The sequence below is a fragment of the Nothobranchius furzeri genome, chromosome 11 (genome assembly GCF_043380555.1).
Source record: "Nothobranchius furzeri strain GRZ-AD chromosome 11, NfurGRZ-RIMD1, whole genome shotgun sequence".
In the NCBI taxonomy this organism is placed as follows: domain Eukaryota; kingdom Metazoa; phylum Chordata; class Actinopteri; order Cyprinodontiformes; family Nothobranchiidae; genus Nothobranchius; species Nothobranchius furzeri.
In genome coordinates, this window is record NC_091751.1 from 20,311,057 (window position 1) to 20,324,382 (window position 13,326).

Below are 13,326 nucleotides of genomic sequence, written 5' to 3' on the forward strand. Positions count from 1 at the left end.
CCTAGTCTGAAGCGGGGCAGCGTCTCTGTGGTGTTTATAAATCTGTCAGCTTTGATTCGTCCAGAATCAAAGACATCCAGATTAATAAAACAGTTCCAACGCCATCTTAAGTTCAGTTTTCAAGATCTCGTTCTCAAGATCCCATGACGTTCACTGCATGCTAAGTGAAGTAAGGACTGGCCATCTATACTTCTCTTTTTAAGCTGAGAACCATTCAAGCTGGGAAAATTCTGTTGTTTACCAACCAAGCAACGGTACCTTTCAGAATAAAAGCTGAACTCGCTGACCCAAGGAGGGTCCCCTTTTTGACGCTGTGAAACGCCTGTTGCTTTTTACCTGGAGACTATCCAAAGACTGGTTTGCCATACTGTCGACGCTGTTTCATCGGCTCCAGTACCAAGGAGGGTCGTGGACCTGGCATCCGGATCTGTACGGAGGTCTCACTGAGGGTATGTGGATGTGACATAAATGGCGTCTCATGTGTTTATGACTACGAGTCTCAAACTCTGATCAGTTAGGAGCAAAACATCACCCCCCACTCAGACTTTGTTTCTCCGGATACGAGGGTTCTGAATTTGACATCATTCACACACACCACCCACCTCACACTTCATTCAAACAGAGCATCCATCATTAGAGAGTTAGTCTTGTTAAATTGTTTAAAATTATTTAGTAATAAATTTCCTTAAACGTTTGAAAGTCTCTCTCTCTTGTCTCTCATTTAATACAAAGTGTTCTTTAAAAATCCCTGCATTAAAAAGATCCAATCTTCCGATTTAAATAACCCAGTGTCCATAAGATGGATTTCATACTCGATAAGAATTTTTAAAGTCTTATGGTCCTTAATTAAATGTAATTAACATCTTCATTACATTAGTTAGCTGCAAAACAACTCTTTCACCCAGAATGTGTTTTCTCTCTCTGAAAGAAACCTTCTGAGATTTCATCCACACATCCAAAAACACGCATTTCATTTTAGCTCTCATCCAGACACAGGTTGCTTTTAATACCAAGTTTTAATATCAAAGCTGTTATAAATTGTCCTTTATAAATTGTCATTTAAATTGTCATCTTTAAATTGGTAGTAATAAATTCTTAACTTTTTAAACCTGACTTCTTTGAAATGAAACACAGAATCTAGTATATAGATTGTGTCACGACGCGCTGGTGAGTGGAGCGGTGGTGAGGATCCAAACGCTGGAGAGGGATCAGGCAGGCAGACAAACTGGTCCCAAGAGGGACAGAGGGGCCAACGGAGAGGAGGCAGGGAACAGCAGAGTCCGGGGGCCTGCGGCAGAGGAGGCGACGACGACAGGCTCTTGGGGGCCTGCGTCTGTGGCAGAGGAAGCGGCGACGACGGGCTCTTGGGGGCCTGCGTCTGTGGCAGAGGAGGCGGCGACGATGGGCTCTTGGGGGCCTGCGTCTGTGGCAGAGGAGGAGGCGACGACGGGCTCTTGGGGGCCTGCGTCTGCGGCAGAGGAGGAGGCGAGGATAGGACACAGGAGACTGAAACACATGGGGCACTGGAGACTCTTGAGAGGACGTAGACGGGGACGAAGACTCTTAAGAGGACGGAGACTCCCGAGAGGACGGAGACTCTTGACACTGGAACTCTTGAGAGGAGGGGAAGACGTCATCTTCTTGGACTGGAGACATCGACCCTTTGGATGGATCTATGGGCATTGTCTCTGTAGGCTGGACTGGGGACAAAGTCTCTGCAGGCTGGACTGGGGACAAAGTCTCTTGGACAGGGGACAAAGTCTCGTGGACAGGCTGGACCGGGGACAAAGTCTTTTGGACAGGCTGGACCGGGGACAAAGTCTCTTGGACAGGCTGGACCGGGGAAAAAAGCCTCTTGGACAGGCTGGACCGGAGACAAAGCCTCTTGGACGGGCTGGACCGGATCCTCGTGGACGGGCTGGACCGGAGCCTCGTGGACGGGCTGGACCGGATACGGTGCGACCTCCGGAACCAACGCTGGAACTGGAACTAGACACGGTGCGACCTCGGGGACCACTGCTGGAACTGGACATGGAGTGACCTCCGGGACCACCGCTGGAACTGGACATGGAGCAACCTCCGGGACCACCGCTGGAACTGGACACGGTGCGACCTCCGGGACCACCGCTGGGACTGGACACGGTGTGACCTCCGGGACTACCGCTGGAACTGGACATGGTGCGACCATCGGGACCACCGCTGGAACTGGAGACGGCGTCGACCACGGGACTGGAGACGGCGGAGACGTCGGACTATAGGGGACGTCGACCTCTGGACACAAGGGAGCGTCGACCTCTGGACTGGAAAGAGCGTCGACCTCTGGACTGGAAAGAGCGTCGACCTCTGGACTGGAAAGAGCGTCGACCTCTGGACTGGAGAGAGCGTCGACCTCTGGACTGGAGAGAGCATCGACCTCTGGCCTGGGGCGTCGACTTCTGGCCTGGGGGCATCGACTTCTGGCCTGGGGGCGTCGACTCTGTCCTGGGGGCATCTATTTCTGGCCTGGGGCATCGACTTCTGGCCTGGGGGCATCGACTTCTGGCCTGGGGGCGTCGACTCTGGCCTGGGGGCGTCTACTTCTGGCCTAGGGGCGTCGACTCTGGCCCGGGGGCGTCTACTTCTGGCCTGGGGGCATCGACTTCTGGCCTGGGGGCGTCGACTCTGTCCTGGGGGCATCTATTTCTGGCCTGGGGCATCGACTTCTGGCCTGGGGGCATCGACTTCTGGCCTGGGGGCATCGACTTCTGGCCTGGGGGCGTCGACTCTGGCCCGGGGGCGTCTACTTCTGGCCCGGGGGCGTTGACTTCTGGCCCGGGGGCGTCGACTTCTGGCCCGGGGGTGTCGACTTCTGGCCTGGAGGTGTCGACTTTTGGCCTGGGGGCGTCGACTTCTGGCCTGGGGGCGTCGACTTCTGGCCTGGGGGCATCAACTTCCATCGACTTCTGGTCGGTCGGCTCCTGGACCACCGGCTTCTGGACCGCCGGCTTCTGGGCCGCCGGCTTTTGGACCGCCGGCTTCTGGAGGGCCGGCGTCTGGAATGCCAGCTTCTGGAGTGGAGGAGGAGTTGTTGCAGACGGGACCGCTTGGACAGGCTGGACCGGGACCTCCGGGACCACCGCCAGAACTGGATGCGGTGTGACCTCCGGGACCACCGCTGGAACTGGCGCTGACTGGACTGGTGGCGCGGGACCTGGTGGAGCCGGTAACTGGAAAAGCAGGGAGGATAGATTGTCCACCTGGAACTCCTGGAGACTGAGGATCTGACAGAGTCGGTCCAGCTCAGCTCGGAGACCGGCAAGCTCTGCTGGATGGACTGCGAGCTCGGTCCTTTGGCCTGGAGATGAGAGAGCTGCCGACTGGACCGGAGGCGGGGCCGCTGGCTGGACAGAAACCCTCCCCTGGAGATACGGGGAGGACAGGGTGTCCAGCTGGAACTCCCGGAGGCTGACGAGCTGACGGATCCGGCCAAGCTCCGCCCGGAGACCGGCGAGCTCTGTCAGCTGGGCTGTAGGCATGGTTCCTCCGTTTGCAGATGACGGAGGCGCTGATTGGACCGGAGACGGGACACCTGATCCGACTGGGGGCGGGTCCAAGCCGGTGCGCCGAGCCGGGGCAGCTGCGAGCTCGCGGCTCCGTCCGGGGACAAGGGGTGACGGTGGAGCCCGGCATCCTTCCAAATGCCGTGGGCCAACTCCGGGGGAGCACAAAGCCAGTCTGGTGCCCACATAGCAGGAGCGGTCCTTCTGCGCCTCCCCGTCCAACTCTCCTTCTGGCTCCAGGAGGGTGGAGAGGATCGCCGAAGCCCGGGCTCGGCGGCGGCGGCCGCGGCGAGGCGATGCCGGAGGAAGAGGAGCCGGCCGGTGGTCCACAGTTAAAAACTGGGGCAAGCACTCCCAAGGGAGAACCTCCCCGTTGGATCTATTACTGGGTTGCCTCATTCTGTCACGACGCGCTGGTGAGTGGAGCGGAGGTGAGGATCCAAACGCTGGGGAGGGATCAGGCAGGCAGACAAACTGGAAAACTTAAAAGGTTTTTAATGATCACAGGACACAGGACATGGAAACAATGAGGCAACAAGAGACACAGAACTGGAGGTGTTTAAATACAAGAGGGCTGGGATCTTGGGTGATTGGGAAACGAGAGGCGGGTGGGAGCAATCAACAGGGACACAGGCTGAACCAAATGGGGAGACAGGACAGGGTGTGACAGTTTGTTTATGCTACAAGTAAATCCTGACTATTTCGTTTAATAATTGGCTCCTTCCACTGTATGACATGATACAATATGGAATATAAAACATGTATGTTCATTTTTGGGATTGCATTAACGACTGCATGAGAGAAGCAGCTCACAAATCACTTTCGTGATTCTTTCTCCCCTGTTTCAGGGGTGTAACACATGCAGTAAAAAAAAAACCTCTCTTTGCATGTTATGATCATTTGCTTAAAGAGGGTAATACAGTGATATGTGTGCAATACAATTTTTTATTCTGGTTATTACAGATCTTTGCAATTTCTGAGCTGGAATTCTGACTCAGAGTCAGTTGAATTGTTCTGACTTTTGCTTTCCAACTATTAATGAAATGTTGAAGAGAATCAAAGGAGAATGTTAGCAAACCAGGTTTTCATTCTACACTTATTGAAACCTGTTTCTAAATATAAATTTGCACCATGCCGCTCTAAATGGTGCAAGCCATCTTATATCTGTGAATACATAATCTGGCAACAACCCATGGCTTGGTCGTGAGGCGAAATCGGTTGTCTTTATAATGTCTTCATGCTATTGGACAATGAACGACGTAATCACCGCAACGGGTGTCAGTCAACAGGACAGTCCGCCATACACCGTTAAAGAAGATGCAAATGCATCCTTTCTCTAAATAAAGGACCTCTATCTGCTCCTGACTCAAAGAAATGCTCATGTCTAAATTGTCCAAAGTTGATGCCAAAGCCGTGTCAAATGAGCCAGCGCAATCTTGGTTGTTCCGCTCAGTCATATCATCCCACCCATCCAACTGATAGATTGCTGTGACTGGTAGGCCACAAGACTGATCAGGCCTGCTGGGGCTCTTATAGAGTGTAGCTAGACCGACTTGCAGGGCAAAACCAATTCGCTTTGGCTATTGTTTGTCTAGATTTCTAGGCGACTTGAAGACAAGTTTTCTCTCTGGACTGCATGGTGTTCTTGGGTATCTCTCAAAGCAGGGGGGAAATAAACATGACTCCTACACAGCATATAAGGATTAAATTAGAGAATAAGAGTGCAACTTTGTTCAAAACAACCTTAAAGAAAGTTCACATTTTCTGCTTCAGTGTAGCCCAGGTGCAGCCGAATGTTTGAGACTGGGAGGGCAGACCACACAGCATGGGAGCAGCTGCACCTGGCACAAGTTACGATGCCTTACCATGTCTAATCTTTGCTATCTCACTTGGATATTAAGAGTGTCCACCTGTACTTATTGGATCTGCTAAGGTTGACATGGCAGCTTTTATGAAGAGCGAGCATTCAGACGAACCGGGAATGCTAACTTAAAAATGATTTATTTACAGGGTAAAATAATGTTTCTAAGAAACGGTGAGGGCTGTAAACGCAAAAGAAAAGGACTGCATACAAATGTCCTAGTGAGGAATGGGAGTCAAACACAAGCCGTGCCACACACTCGAAATCCTGCACAGGCTAGCACACAAACTAATTGGCCACCCCATTAGTAATTTATTAAGCTTGTCCTTGTAAATTTTATCAGGTATCCAGCAAAGGAATAGATTTATTGATTCAGTCCGCATTCATCAGGCCCAGAAAACAGAGAGGAAGAGTGTCGACGAGAGGCAGCAGGCGAGACACGGAGGGAGAAAGTACATTCATCAGGGCGGACAGCATTGTGCTTCCAAGCAGCTTTGCATGAGATCAAGCTGGAGTGTGTTGTGATTCCCCTTGGGTCACCACTAAAACCCGCTTCATTCACAATGCCGCCTCGCCTCAGCTCATCAATGTGCGTGTCCCGATCAATGGTTCTCATAAAACACAATCCAGGCTTTGGCTCAGGCCACCACTTGGGAGAGGGGGAGCGCTTCTGTCAAATTTCATCTTAACCCTAAGGAGTTTGCAGTCAAGAAGCGGGGCAATCAGATGCAGACGGGGTCACAGATATGTGGATTGTAAATTCTAAGAAATTTCAATTTGCAAAACACGGGCTCTGACAAATTATGTACAATATGCATGAGGTTGTGACCTCATTACTGTACTTCCTCTGGCCAAGTGTTTTTCAGGTGTTCCTTTTTTTCCCCCTTCACAAGACACGAGGAAGGATCGACTGCAAGACAAGTACTGGTTGTCCTGTAATATCATCCATCAGCGTTTCTCGGGCGTCCATTGTACTTGAAGGTCAATTTCAATGAAAAAACATTTTTACATTGTTAGTTATGATTATAAATAAAGACTAAAGTTGTCTCCTGGAGTTCACTCACCTGCGATTGGATCGACCTAACCTTCCTACATCATGACACAAGCCAAAGGGTGAAGGGTGGATGTACATGTTTGACCAGGTTAGCAACCGTAGCTCATGTTCACCTTCTAATTAGCATGTTTCTGATTACCGAAGCAGAGAACCTTCACCAGGCAATAAGCCAGAGCTAAAAAAACAAAACAAACAAAAAAAAAAGAGATAACTTGAGTTTGTTGGCAACAATGGGAGTGATTGTAGAGCTGGAGAACACATATTCACCTTTGTGGGTGGATGATTTTTCACACGTGGGTGTCTAAGTTAAATTGACATGACAACGAGGCGGATCAACAGAAAACAGCAGTTTTTCTGAATTGCATTACGGCGTAACCCAAACTCCACCCCTCCCTAGTTATGAGGCTCTGGACGTTTGGAAGCCATCTTTTCAGAAGAGAGGTAATCAGAAAGACTTTGATCCAAGATCCTCTTCCCTCCGGGCAGCGTCTTGACTAGCATTGTTCCAGGATTCCCCAGCATGCCTCACTGGGAGGTTAAGGAGACTGCTCGCTGTAAGATTGGTGGAGAAACCCCATGCCTGGGATTTGGGAATATAAAATCCTAATCCTCTGCATGGCTCCCTCTGTCCCTTCTCAGGTTGGAGCTTGTAGGTTGAATGGAGGAAACATACATATGCTAAGACGTATGGGCTGAAGCGATAAGGCTTGTGGATGCTTTAAGTCCATTACTGCAAAGATTGAAACCGTTTAGCCTCCGGCAGTTAGCTACTGCACTCCATTTCTCAGCTCTACAAGTATTCATGGTATAATTTAGGAAAGTGTTAAACTACATGTTGGACAGAATGTTTTTATTTCTTTTAAGACATAAAGGCTATTTCCTGTATTTCACAATTTTCTTGGAAGACAAGTTTTTTTTAATAAATCATGTTTATTTTAATAATGAAGCTGAATTATTATTTAAAGAAATGTGTCTTCATCTGATATATTTTTCTTATTTTATTTATTCCCATCCATCCATTTACTGAACCCGCTTGTCTAAGCAGGGTCGCGGGAATGCTGGTGCCTATCTCCAACGGTCATCGGTCAAACAGGCGGGGTTCACCCTGGACAGATTGCTAGCCCACTGCAGGGTAACACAGACACACAGGACAAACAACCAAGCACACACACACTCACACCTAAGGGCAATTTAGAGAAACCAGTCAACCTGAGAGTCATGTTTTTGGACTGTAGGTGGAAGTTGGAGTACCCGGAGAGAACCCACGCGTGCACAGGGAGAACATGCAAACTCCCTGCAGAAAGAGCCCAGGCCAGGATGTGAACCCAGGACCTTCTCGCTGCAAGGCAATATCGATAACCACTGTGCCCGATTATTCCCAAATACCAACCAAATAATTTCTAAAGTCCTAATACCAAATAGTGAAAAATGTTATCTAACCGTTTCTTTCTACTGCACGTGAAAGCGTTGGGAAACGAGATGTACTATGCAGCAATTAGCCGCTGTTATACCTTTCCCCCGCCAGTAAGGTGTAACGTTTTGGACGCGCCCCAAAAACGAGGGGATGCTATCATTACATTTTGAATCTATTTTTACGTGCTATGCTTACAAAACACACCAAACTCCACAATTTTGATTGTGCCAGATAGAAGTAAAACAGCTGGAAACTTTCAAAATAAAAGTCACATTCAGATAAAGGTGCATCATTTCCTGTTAAAAACCTGAAAACAAACCACAGACCTTCTTTGAGACATGCGGCTGTCTTTCTTCTTTCTTGTGTGGACCGCATGTTGCAATTCTCCTGTGATTTTGTGACATCACGGGATCAGCCGTGTGGAAGACTTTAGCTCCCGTTTCGTGTCAAAATAGCTTTTGGTTCGGAATGAGCACGCGGGTAAAACGCCGCTATTACGTTATGTTTTTGGCCCTCATTGGCTCTTTTTGTCTTTGATCTAAAATAAAAAGTGTTGAAAAAAATGTGTGAAGTGGGCGTTAGAAGCTCGTTCAGAATTATGATGGAAGAAAAAAAATAAAGGAGTGGCAGCAATCCCTGCTGGTAAGCCTCCCCCCGTTGACCCTGCAGAAGGAGCACGGCTCCCTCCATCTGCGAGGAATAATCTCTCCCAAACACACACTCAGATGTGCATGAACACACACCTCCACAAATAGCAAAGAAAAAAAAAGATTAATGATATTCCAACACTTATACACATTTTTACCGAGAATCCATTACTCTGGTTTTCTGCAGGAGTCCAGGCGTGCCAGTGTGTGTTCGAGTGTGTCACTTTGAAGACTGAAAGTGTCTGTGTGTGTTGTGTCTGGGGCACCATATGCTGCCCACAAATTTGTTTTCACCCCTAAAAAAGCCCATCCGTATGCATATTAAACAGATTTAATTAGAACCCCTCTGTACCCACATGCATACAGTACACAGATGCACACACACTTCCTGGGAGAGGTGGTGTGATTTCCGAACAGCTCTTCATCGACAGAACACTCGAGAAACAAGTTAATTGACATTGACTATTCATAACTACAGAGTAAGTCTGCTGGTCTGTGGGCAGATGGTGTTTGGAAGCTCCCATTTAAACCAGCAGTCAAAAGGAGGAAAATGTTGTCCCAGTCTTATTCATCAATGAGCCTTAGGAACCATGTGGCCGGAACCAAACCAAGAATGCATTTTATTTTCTCTCTGTGACATGCCAAAACAAATGTTTGCAAATTTTTGGTGTGTTTCTTTCTGCTTTTCCATAGCCTGAGTTGTATTAGATTGTGAGATGGTAACAGAAGGATCTGGATGTGTGCAATCTAGGGTACGTTTTGCGCAGATGGAGCAAGTTTTAGTGCAGTTTCTCAGGACAACTGCCCTCGCCACTGAAATGAAAAAAAAAAAAGATTTGTTTTAGGTAGGGCCGCTCGATTATGGCAAAAATAATGGTGACTGAAATTGAGATCTCGATTATTTAGGACGATTTTTCAATTAATGTTGATTTTATTTGTTTTTATTCAGTCATAAAATTGCTCAGGGCACAATCAGGACAAAAAGAAATAAGAAACAAGATGATCACTAAAATAACTCCTGATTCCCAGTATAAAAAGACCAATATACTTATAGCTCATAGTCTATGACCCAAGGGCTATAGACCTTGGTTTAACTCATTTAAGTCTAACCAGTACAGACCCAAATACCAATATCTTGCTAATACTGACAGCAAGAATTATACAGTGACATTTATAACAAATAAATGCTACTAAATTGATGTTCGCAAAATGTTGCGTAACATTTATTGAGTCGTGTCAAGGTGCTGTAGGAGCGTGCACTAGCACCATGTCCTCAGAAAGATTAGTTATTATTTATCAGCGTGAGGAACTTATTTCTACCTTATTTATAAACTATTTATTTACAGGTCCATCAGTTAATGTAATAATTGTCCCAACCACAGCTGCACCCCCCACCCCCCAACCTGGTCTCAGCAACTGGGGTAAGCTGCATGTGTGTTTAGCACGCGCACATTTAGCTGTTTTTAGCGGCTCAGGAGTCCACAGGTGCGGTGTGTGTGTCACTCACTCTGATTACTCCAACAGGAAGCCGGCTCTGAGAGCTGGTTTTTTATTTTTTATTTTTTTTAACCGTGTCCTGTCTGGCTGTGAAGCAAGCAGAATTGAGGTCTGAATGCTGGTAACAAGCCTTACAGATTTATTCTCAGGTGGAGCATCAAAGCGTCTGCTTTTAATGTCACGCCTGATACTTCAAATTTTATTGTTATTGTTTTTGAATGCTTTGTAATTTCGACCAGACACGGAGACAGAGGTGAAAGAGAAAAGAAAAGACAAATGGTGGGAAGAGAGAGAGAAAGAGGGGGGGGGGGGGGTCCACAAAAATAAACAATAATGAACAAGAGTCTTTTTCTAGACCTGCAGAAAGAGAATAGCAGAAAAAATTGGGACACACAACAATACATCAGGAGCAAGCTATCACTGCGTGAACGTGATGATGAAATATAAAATCAACATTGTTTAACTGAACAATCACACGATAATAAATCACAGTGCATTTAGTGGCAACGACAGCCTTGAGACAAGTGTTGAACGTGCCCAAGCCCATACTTTTGAGAGCACCTTGTGAGCACCTGTGTATGTACACGCGCTTGTTTATGTAGGGTTTCTCCATAGGAGCGTCCAATAGAGAGTGTGAGGGACCACAGATATGCCCCCAAAGATGCGTAGGAGACGGGGGGAGCTCCAAGTCCCAGAGATCCAGGCGCTTCCCCAGAATACAGGAACCCCAAGGGGACTGCAACCAGAAAGGCCACCCCCCACCCCCACCCCCACCCCCCCGAGAGGCGCAGAGGATCGCCCCGGGGGGCCACAACCAGCAGCCGGCAGAGCCCCGGGAGATATCAGTGGCAAGCCCACAGGCCCGCCCGCCGCCTCCCACCCCCTAGCGGCCGAGCCCGGGACCCAGCGACCCGGGACCCAGGGGTGACCACCCCCGACGAGGACCCAGCAGAGCCCAGGGACCCAGACCCCACCAGGCAGCCACTGGGATTGACCAGGCAGGCGCCAAAGATCTTAAACCCCCTGACCCGGGAGCCACGAACACTCAGGCAGACCAAGGCACCACACCCCACACCAGGTGTGGAAGGGTGAGGGGAAACGAAGATCTATATCATCAAAGGAGGTCCCAGGAGAGGGGAGGAGTCAAAGGCCCCACCTGACATATACAGTCATACACAAACACAGTCACACACTCCCTCCCTCATGCTCACACATACACATACAACCAAAGACTTACAAAAATGCACACCAGACACCCACTCATGATCCCCATACACACCCTATTCACTCTGGTCCCGGTACTGCTGCACACTGGGTACAACCATCACCGGTTACCAGAGTTTGACCATTTCTGCTGGGGTGCTGATGAGCAGGCTCCCCCGCCCAACGCTGAGCCCAGCAACCCACCACCCCAGACCCCAACCAGATGGCCAGATCTCCCTCCTAGTCTCCAGCCCCAGGAAGCCAAGCAACAACAGAGGTGTGCTAAGAACCCTAGTCTCCCTCCGCCTGCTCCAATATAGTGTTGTGTGTTGATGAGGTGTATTCCATGGCTGTGGTGAGCGGGCAGTGCAGGCATTGTCTGGCCTATGCCAGCGGATGCCACCGCACCACCCCACTTGCACCCACAGCCCTCGGTGTCTAAGTGCAGTTAAAAATTGGAAGTGGGCACCGGCACTCGGGAGGAGGCTGAGAAATCCCCCTGCCAAATGCCCTTGAATGTGCTCACTCCCAAGGCCCTAAGTGTGTGTTTGCATGGAATGTTGTCGGTGGAAGTGTATAAGGTGCAAATAAAATTGGGGGGCAGGTTGCCAAAGGGATGCGGAAATGGGGTCCTTACCCGCACTCCCTGACTTGTCCACCCCCCCAAGTCCTATGTGCATGTTTGTGTGAAGATGTGAGGGAGCAGGAGGAGAGAAATATGCGGGGATGGGGAGAAACGGCTGGTTGGGCTTAGCCCTCCAGGGAGCCAGCTCCCCCACTGGCCCCAATAGGTACCTCTGTTGTCAAATTACCACCAAGGGCATGGAGACCCCAGCCCATCCTGCCAGGGCCTAAAGCAGCAGCATTACAGAGCCCCACGGAGTCCGAAGGCACCAACCCAGCCCCACCCCAGCAGAAAATCTATGCCCATCCCTGCATTCGCACAACTCCCAGAATATATAAGACATAGGACATCCAGGTAAGGTTGGGTCCTCCCACTCCTGGACCTCCCCCTCCCCTGTGATGGAACAGCAGAGGAGCCAAGGTCTACATGAGGCCCCCAAACCCGGGCCCCCAAACCCGGGCCAGGCACTGCTGCATGTTCCTGCCTTCTTCCCGGCAGCATACATGTCAGGACCCGACCCCCAAGGCCCCGCCCAGATCCCCACATGGGGCCGGCCACCCCCACACCCCGGGCCCCCAGGCCCCCACCCAGACCCGCCCAGGGGCAATGCACCCGCCAGGCAGTGACCCATGTCCGCCGCCAAGACCTCCAAGGGGCCCATAAACTGGCTACAAACATTATACAGTTCGCCAACTGCACGTGTCAGGACGAACAACCAAATATCAGCTAGCTTCTGTCTTCAGAGGGGGACCAGGCAGGGATGCCCACTCTCCCCCTCACTATTTGCTATCTTTATTGAACCACTAATGGCAGCAATTAGGCAAACAACAGGTATTAAAGTGATAAAGTGTAAGAAAATAGAACATAAGATCAGTCTTTATGCAGATGATGTTTTACTTTTTCTCCAGAATTCTCAATCCTCTCTCTCCCAAGCAATAGAACTGATAAACTCATTTTCAAGAGTTTCAGATTACTCTATAAACTGGTTAAAATCCACAGTTCTACCAATTAATTTCTCATTTGTCAATTTGCTTAATACACAATTGGAGTCAGGGAATATCACATACCTGGGAATTAATATCTCTCCCAAGTTAGCAGATCTAACCAAACTAAACTACATCCCACTTTTAAGGAAAGTGGAAGATGATCTTGCAAGATGGAAATCCTTACCGATATCACTCATGGGGAGAGTTGCTACAATTAAAATGATGGTCTTACCCAAAATAAATTACTTATTCTCGATGATCCCAAACAAACCACCAGCTGACTGGTTTAAATCTCTGGACTCCTCAATTACTAAATTCCTTTGGCAGGATAAACCTCCACAAATTAGCTTAAAAATGCTTCAGAAGACCAAAGACAGAGGAGGACTGGATTTACCCAGTTTTTATTATTATTTCTTAGCCAACAGGCTGCAATATATACCAAGATGGTTGCAAGATAACCCACTAGATGAGTCCTGGTTAGATATAGAACAGACACTTTG